Source organism: Oncorhynchus tshawytscha, linkage group LG20 (genome assembly GCF_018296145.1).
Source record: "Oncorhynchus tshawytscha isolate Ot180627B linkage group LG20, Otsh_v2.0, whole genome shotgun sequence".
NCBI lineage: Eukaryota > Metazoa > Chordata > Actinopteri > Salmoniformes > Salmonidae > Oncorhynchus > Oncorhynchus tshawytscha.
In genome coordinates this window covers 24,937,562-24,947,252 of record NC_056448.1, presented here as the reverse complement: position 1 = coordinate 24,947,252, position 9,691 = coordinate 24,937,562, and positions in this window count along the sequence as shown.

Genomic DNA, 9,691 nt, shown 5'->3' with positions numbered 1-9,691 from the left:
CGCTTTTTTAGATGGAGACGACCCCTTTGTAAAATGAACGCGTTTAGATAAATTAAACAGACAATCTGACAGGCCATGTCCTTTCATTGTGCCCTTTGTGTATTCAATCTGATTCCACCACAGTCACAGACAGAAGGGAAACCCAGACTCGTCACAGGAGCAAAGCATCCGTTTACGTTTTCTCACCACCTAATATGGTCGTGAGAGGAAGTCCAGTGGCGGGAAGTGGGAGAGGATAGAACTATGTGAAACTGGGCCGATATTCTGCTAATTTTCTAATCGATGAAACATCTGATATCAAAAACATTTTTGTTTCCGAAACTAAAATCTGTTATGAACAGAGTGCACTAAGTTTTATAGACTTTGACGGTTTTTAGAAGGAGTGCAAGTCAAATTGAGTTTGCGCTCACTTCAAAGAAGGCGTTTCCTAACGGCAATATGCAAATACAATGCGTCATTAGGATATCCCGCTAGCTCGAGTTTGGCTTTGCCCACCTTGCTTGTTCTACCCACAATGCTTAATTTGCTCCCACTGTAAACGACACAGATGGACTATCTTGGGTTAGTTAAACATATCTTTGCTACAGTGCTTTACGATGCTATAGTACACGGATATTGACAGTAAAAGAAGCAGTATTGAGTTGGTGCATTGCTTAGAATAAATCACAGTAGCCTACTTCATCCAGTGGCAGCCCGTGTCATGGCAATGTAAAGAAGCTGATAGTACAAATGGGCTTCTTTTATAGAAACAGGTCCTGCCCCTAGCTAAATAGTAGAACGCAGATTATTCAGTTGACATACCTAAACCGTCAGATGCAGTTTATCATAGCGCACGCACTGCGCTTTATTATGGGCAACAATTGTAGTACTCATCACTGCATTCTCAACCAGAAAGTTGGTTGGCCTTCTTTGATGTCAAATAGGTTGATACATTGCTATATTTTCATTTATAAAGCCCTTTTACAAAAAATCCCACTGTACCTAACATCCAGGTTTGGGGAGTAACAGATTACATGTAATCTGTTACATGTAAGAGATTACAAAAAAACTGTACCTGTAATCCATTACTTTACCAGCAAAAATATTGTAATCAGATTACAGATACTTTTGAAAAACTAGAAGATTACTTCAAAGACTTCTTTTAAATTCAGAAAGGATGTTTGCAACAAAAAATATTTGACACTTCACTGTTTTCTCAATGACATTCAAATCAGCATTGAAAAAAGGCGCAAGTTTAAGTTTGTTCCACCTGAGCGAGTCTGACCACAAGTAAGAGACCACTATGATGACACACCAAATGTGTTTGATGGATCGCGGGAAAAAAGCAGGAATAGGCTTTTGTAGGCTGCAGTCCAAGCTATGTCTTCCAATGGTGTGACTGCTGTCGGCATCCAAAGATTATCCAACTTGATTAAACGCTTAGCGGTAAGGATGACAGCAGTGGTGTAGTCTAAGGCGATATGGATATCACTTATTATTGATATCTACATAGCACATTGATGTGGCAGGGCCTTTTCCTATAGAGCTACATTTTTATGGAATGTTCTGCCTATCCATGTGAGAGACACAGACTCGGTCTCGACCTTTAAGTCTTTATTGAAGACTCATCTCTTCAGTATGTCCTATGATTGAGTGTAGTCTGGCCCAGGGGTGTGAAGGTAAACGGAAAGGCACTGGAGCGACGAACCACCCTTGCTGTCTCTGCCTAGTCGGTTCCCCTCTCTCCACTGGGAGAGAGACCCTAACCCGATTACGGGGGCTGAGTTACTGGTGCTCTTCCATGCCGTCCCTAGGAAGTGTGCATCACTTGAGTGGGTTGAGTCTATGACGTGTTCTTCCTGTCCGGGTTGGCACCCCCCTGGGTTCGTGTCGTGGTGGAGATCTTTGTGGGCTATACTCGGCCTTGTCTCAGGGTAGTAAGTTGGTGGTGGAAGATATCCCTCTAGTGGTGTGGGGGCTGTGCTTTGGCATAGGCGGTGGGTGATATCCTTCCTGGTTGGCCCTGTCCAGGGGTATATTGGACGGGTCACCGTGTCTCCCGACCCCTCCTGTCTCAGCCACCAGTAATTATGCTGCAATAGTTTATGTGTCAGGGGGCTAGTGTCAGTCTGTTATATCTGGTGTATTTCTCCTGTCTTATCCGGTGTCCTGTGTGAATTTAAGTATGATCCCTCTAATTCTCTCTCCCTCTCTCGGAGGACCTGAGCCCTAGGACCATGCCTCAGGACTACCTGGCCTGATGACTCCTTGCTGTCCTGAGGCCATCTGATCGTGCTGCTGCTCCAGTTTCAACTGTTCTGCCTGCGGCTATGGAACCCTGACCTGTTCACCAGACGTGCTACCTTGTCCCGGACCTGCTGTTTTCCACCCTCTCTCTCTACCGCACCTGATGTCTCTAACTCTGAATGATCAGCTATAAAAAGCCAACTGACATTTACTCCTGAGGTGCTGACCTGTTGCACCCTCTACAATCACTGTGATTATTATTATTTGACCCTGCTGGTCATCTATAAACGTTTGAACATCTTGGCCATGTACTGTTATATTCTCCACCCGGCACAGCCAGAAGAGGACTGGCCACCCTTCAGAGCCTGGTTCCTCTCTAGGTTTTTTCCTAGGTTCCTGCCTTTCTAGGGAGTTTTTCCTAGCCACAGTGCTTCTACATCTGCATTGCTTGCTGTTTGGGGTTTTAGGCTGGATTTCTGTACAGCACTTTGAGACATTGGCTGATGTAAAAAGGGCTTCATAAATACATATGATAGATTGAGTCATGTGAATCACACTGCTGCTCTCTTATTTAACTATTTGCATCGTAATGGTTGTTGTGGATGGCTGTTCACAAATCTAAATGTGTATTTCAACCCAATAATAGTTGAATTCAAGAAGTTTAAGCTGCCTATCAATTGTTGTTCAGAGTTTGTACTGTTAGGTGACCTAAACTGGGATATGCGTAACACCCCGTCCGTCCTACAATCTAAGCTAGATGCCTTCAATTTTACACAAATTATCAAGGTACCTACCAGGTACAACTCTAAATTCGGAACCATGGGTACCCTCTTAGATATCATCCTGACCAACTTGCCCTCTAAATACACCTCTGCTGTTTTCAACCAGGATCTCAGCGATCACTGCTTCATTGCCTGCATCCGTAATGGGTCCGTGATCAAACGACCAGCCCTCATCACTGTCAAACGCTCACTAAAACACTTCAGTCGAGTGTAACAGTATAACTTTAGACCGTCCCCTCGCCCATAACCGGGTGCGAACCAAGGACCCTCTGCACACATCAACAACAGTCACCCACGAAGCATCGTTACCCATCGCTCCACAAAAGCCGCGGCCCTTGCAGAGCAAGGGGAACCACTACTTCAAGGTCTCAGAGCAAGTGACGTCACCGATTGAAGTGCTATTTTGCGATCACCACAGCTAACTAGCTAGCCATTTCACATCCGTTACACGAGCAGGCCTTTCTAATCAACCTGGCCTGGGTATCCTGGAAGGATATTGACCTCATCCCGTCAGTAGAGGATGCCTGGTTACTCTTTAAAAGTGCTTTCCTCGCCATCTTAAATAAGCATGCCCCGTTCAAAAAATGTAGAACTAAGAACAGGTATGGCCCTTGGTTCACCCCAGACTTGACTGCACTTGACCAGCACAAAAACATCCTGTGGCGTTCTGCACTAGCATCGAATAGCCCCCTCGATATGCAACTTTTCAGGGAAGTCAGGAATCAATATACACAGTCAGTTAGGAAAGCTAAGGCTAGCTTTTTCAAACAGAAATTTGCATCTTGTAGCACTAATTCCAAAAGGTTTTGGGACACTAAAGTCCATGGAGAATAAGAGCACCTCCTCCCAGCTACCGATCACTGTACCTGTACTCAGCAAATCTGTAAATAGCTGTTAAGGGAATTTTTATCAATGATGACTAATTATGTATACATTGCAATCAGGACTGACTAATTAGAATACTATTTTGTTACTGTATATCTACTAATCAGAATACTATTATGTTACTGTATATGTACTAATCAGAATACTATTATGTTACTGTATATGTATGAATTTTCTTTTTAATCCTAGTACTGAATATAATGTGTGTAAATATAATCAAGAATTAGAACAATGACTGTCTGTACCATGGTAGAAATGAATTAACTTATAGCCAGACTGGCTAGACGGCTTATCTACACAAGCTGACCTAGGCTCGGTCATATATCATCTTAATAGGGAGAGACGATGTGAGAACCATACAGCCATTGTAAAACTAATGACGTCATTTTCAGTTTATATCCTGTGGTAAAATGTGTAATGGGAAGTACTCTCGTGAATAAAAGCTGCTGGTTGACTTTAAGACTGGGCTCTGTCCATTTTATACAAATAAGGGTCATACAATCTCTTATGAATTGACAGAGTGATTCATTTTAATTGGGTATTAAAACAGAGGAATTTAATTCCTGCAACAATAGCACACCCAACTACCTCATCCCCATATTGTTATTTATCTTATTGCTCTTTTGCACCCCAGTATCTCTACTTGCACATCATTATCTGCACATCTATCACTCCAGTGTTAATGCTAAATTGTAATTATTTGGCCTCTGGCCTATTTATTGCCTTACCTCCCTAATCTTCTACATTTGCACACACTCTAATGTGTTATTGACTGTACGTTTTTTTTGTGTGTAACTCTGTGTTGTTGTTTTTGTTGAAGTGCTTTGCTTTATCTTTGTCACGCCCTGACCTTAGAGATCCTTTTCTTTCTCTATTTGGTTAGGTCAGGGTGTGACTAGGGTGGGCATTCTAGTTTTTTTTTTTCATTTCTAGGTTGGCCTAGTATGGATCCCAGTCAGAGTCAGCTGTCATTCGTTGTCTCTGATTGGGGATCATAATTTAGGCAGCCTTTTCCCACATCGTGGGATCTTGATTTTGTATTGTTGCTTTTGAGCCTTACAAAGCTGGACGTTTCATTTTGTTGCTGGTTCACATTAATAAATATGATGAACGCCTTCCACGCTGCACCTTGGTCCAATCCTTCCAACAACGATCGTTACAATCTTGGCCAGGTCACAGGTGTAAATGAGAACTTGTTCTCAACTGGCCTACCTGGTTAAATAAAGGTGAAATAAAAAATAAATAAAATAAGCACACACAAAGACAGACAAGGATTACTACCAACTCATTATATACTGTCTCTCAGCTTAAAACCTAATTCAAGCTTCAAATAAACCTGTCGGGGACCCTGATCTACACAACTCCTCTGTCCCTCTATTCACTTATTCAGTCAGTGCCAATAATCCAGAGACATGCATCAGAGGGTAAATGTCTCCTCTTATCTATTTACAGCAGTAGCAATAAGGCCATAAAATCAACCGTGACAGAGGGGCTTGTAAAGGCATGCTTACAAACAAATAACCATTGAGATTATGTCCCTAATAATTTGTATATTCTAGCAAGGCACCCACTAGACTCATGTTGTATGCTAAAGCCAGGCTCCCTATATGTTAATCATTACTGTATTACTCGCTGTAAAGGTTGCCCACTTGAATGAGACGATATCGTGTCGCCAAAGCCTCCACCTGAAACAAGTCTTCTTTCACCATGTTTAGTCTACAATTGATTATGCCATTCAGAATGCAAAACTATTCCCCAGTGTTTGATTATTTATATGATGGTTACAGCATTGACTGTAGGTTGTAGAGCTCATTTTCATATTTCCTTCATCTCATGTTTATTATAACAACACAACACAAAGCATTTTTAAGAGTAAATTGCCACCTTCCATTTTCATTCACTGAATAAATAAATGGATCATTACTGAATAAACACACACAGTACTGCCTGCTTAATGCAGGCCATTCCCACAGGGGAAGAGTATTTCAATGAGGAAAGCGTAATGGCATAATAAAATATATTTCCATTGAATTAGATTCAGTGACTGGTGTCAGCAACTACTCTGTAAACACAATCCCACCAGTTGGTGAGCGTGTGATTGTGTGTGTGTGTGTTTTTTTTTTAGCTCTCCGGGGGTAGGTTAAAGTTGTGCCCACTTATTTGAGCAGTGAGATAAACATCCTGTGTGTTCCTTTGCTTTGGCTTGTTGGCAACACTTGTAGGGGGATCTGGCTCTAAAATCATACAATGACTTTGATGACATATTCAATAGAGTTGTGACATGTGACTGGTGCTTTTGTCCAGGTTATCAATCTGACAGCTTCATATGTTCAGTAGATATAGACAGAGTATAATTGGCTGTAAAATCACCAAGTTACAGAGGCTATATAGTGCATTCGGAAAGTATTCAGACCCCTTGACTTTTCCAACATTTTGTTACATTACAACCGTACTCGTAAATTGATACAAAAAATGTTCATCAATCTACACACAATACCCCATAATGACAAAAAGAAAACAGATTGAGACATTTTTGCTAATATATATATATTTTTAAACTGAAATACCTTACTTACATAATTATTCAGACCCTTTGCTATGAGACTCGAAATTGAGCTCAGGTGCTGTTTCCATTGATCATCTTTTAGATGTTTATACAACTTGATTGGAGTCCACCTGTGGTAAATTCAATTGATTGGACAAGATTTGGAAAGGCACACACCTGTCTATATATGGTCCCACAGTTGACAGTGCATGACAGAGCAAAAACCAAGCCATGAGATCGAAGGAATGGTCCATAGAGCTCAGAGACCGGATTGTGTCAAGGCACAGATCTGGGGAAGGGTACCAAAAAATGTTTGCATCATTGAAGATCCCCAAGAACACAGTGGCCTCCATCATTCTTAAATGGAAGAAGTTTTGATCAACCAAGACTCTTCCTAGAGCTGACCGCTCGGCCAAACTGAGCAATCGGAGAAGAATGGCCTTGGTAAGGGAGTTGACCAAGAACTCAATGGTCACTCTGACAGAGCTCCAGAGTTCCTCTGGGGAGATGGGAGTACCTTCCAGAAGGACAATCATCTCTGCAGCACTCAACCAATCAGGTCTTTATGGTAGAGTGGCCAGATGGAACCCACTCCTCACTAAAAGGCACATGACAGCCCACATGGAGTTTGCCAAATGCACCTAAAGGACTCAGACCATGAGAAACAAGATTCTCTGGTCTGATGAAACCAAGATTGAATTCTTTGGCCTGAATGCTAAGTGTCACATCTAGAGGAAACCTGGCACCATTCCTACGGTGAAGCATGGTGGTGGCAGCATCATGCTCTGGGGATGTTTTTCAGTGGCAGGGACTGGGAGACTAGTCCGGATCAAGTGAAAGATGAACGGAGAAAAGTACAGTGAGATCCTTGATCCAAAGTGCTCAGGACCTCAGACTGGGGGCAAAGGTTCACCTTCCAACAGGACAATGACCCTAAGAACACAGCCAAGACAACACATGAGTGGCTTCGAGACAAGTCTCTGAATGTCCTTGAGTGGCCCAGACAGAGCCTGGACTTGAACCCGATCAAACATCTCTGGAGAGACCTGAAAATAGCTGTGCAGCGATGCTCCCCATCCAACCTGACAAAGCTTGAGAGGATCTTCAGAGAAGAATGGGAGAAACTCCACAAATACAGGTGTGCCAAGCTTGTAGCGTCATACCCAAGAAGACTTGAGGCTGTAATCGCTGCCAAAGGTGCTTCAACAATGTACTGAGTAGTTTCTCTTTTGTAGATACTGTGTAGCTTTGCCAGTGGTATCAATTGATATTGTTATTATTAGGTTCTCAATTATTATGGTTCTCAATCAGAGGCAGCTGTCAATCGTTGTCCCTGATTGAGAACCATACTTAGGTAGCCTGGTTTCACCTTTGAGTTGTGGGTGATTATTTTTCCGTTTCAGTGTTTGCACCATTCGGGACTGTTTCGGTTTTCATTTTGATTCTCTTGTTCTTTTGTATTTTATATTCATTTTCCATTAAATCACATTATGGACACATACCACGCTGCATTTTGGTCCTCCGATCCTTCCTACTACTCCTCCTCAGAGGAGGAAGAAGAAACCCGTTACAGCTTGGGGATTGGCGGTTACCTTATTCCATTAGGTGACCAGGGTGGGTTTGCTTTTTCATACCAAACTTCAGAGTAATGTTTGTTTATGTTTTTATTCTTCTCTTTCAACTTTCTGGATTTTTATTTGCTATTTTGGAAAAATGTTTAATGGATCAGTTGTTATTGTAATCTGGCATCTATTATTTTCCCACCTGGCTTTACATGGCTAGACCTGATATCATGGGACAGCTGGTTGCTCTGTCACATTTGCTAGCTGGAATGTTAAATCTTTAAATCACCCAGTGAAATGTAAAAGGGTTCTTTCTCATTTAAATCACCTTAAAGTAGATATCGCCTTTCTTCAGGAGACACATCTCCGCAATTTCGATGACTCTCATCCTCTTTGGGATTGGTTGGGCCTTAGCGCCCCATCTCGACAACATCCGGTGAAATCGCAGAGTGCGAAGAGTGCGAAATTACAAAAATCGTAATATTAAACATTCATGAAAATACAAATGTCTTACATTGTTTAAAAGCTTAACTTCTTGTTAATCCAGCCACTTTGTCAGATTTCAAAAAGGCTTTATAGCGAAAGCATACCATGCGATTATCTGAGGACAGTGCCCCGCGCACAAAAGCATTACAAACATTTTCCAAACAAGCAGAGGAGTCACGAAAGTCAGAAATAGTGATAAAATAAATCACTTACCTTTCAAGATCTTCCTCTGTTTGCAATCCCAAGGGTCCCAGCTACATAACAAATGGTCGTTTTGTTCGATAAGGTCCTTCGTTATAACCCAAAAGTCTGTTTAATTGGCGCGCCTGATTCAGTAATCCACCCGTTCCCCTCGTTCAAAATGCATACAAAGGAATCCCAAAAGTTACCAATAAACTTCGTCCAAAGAAGTCAAACAACGTATCTAATCAATCGTCAGGTACCCTAATATGTAAATAAATGATAGAATTTAAGACGGAGAACAGTATATTCATTACCGGAGATAAATAACGAAGTGCGCGCCCTCATCCACACGCGCCACAAGACTACAGTCGAAATGAGAGCCACCAAGAAAAACTACAAATTCTAGCTCATTTTTCAAAAAACAAGCCTGAAACTCTTTCTAAAGACTGTTGATATCTAGTGGAAGCCCTAGGAACTGCAATCTGGGAGATATTCCTTTGATCTTCCCATAAACAACCATTTGAATGGGCAGACACCTCAACAAAAATGTTTTCGCCTGCCAAATCAGTTCGGTTATACTCACAGACATTATTTAAACAGTTTTAGAAACTTCAGAGTGTTTTCCGTGCAATACTACCAATTATATGCATATCCTAGCTTCTGGGCCTGAGTAACAGGCAGTTTACTTTGGGCACCTCAGTCTGCCGAACTTCCGAATACTGCTCCCTATCCCGAAGAAGGAGGGTGGATCAGTCAATCATATCATTCCAATTTTCATTCTAAAACTAGAGGAGCAGCAATTTTAATTAGTAAAAACATACCATTCGCAATATCAGGTGAAGAGGCTAATCTCCTTAATTCTTAAGGATTAGCACCTTTTTTTCAATTTTTGCCTAAAATGACATACCCAAATCTAAGTAGCTCAGGCCCTGAAGCAAGGATATGCATATTATTGGTACCATTTGAAAGAAAACACTTGGAAGTGTATGGAAATGTGAAAGGAATGTAGTAAAATATAATTA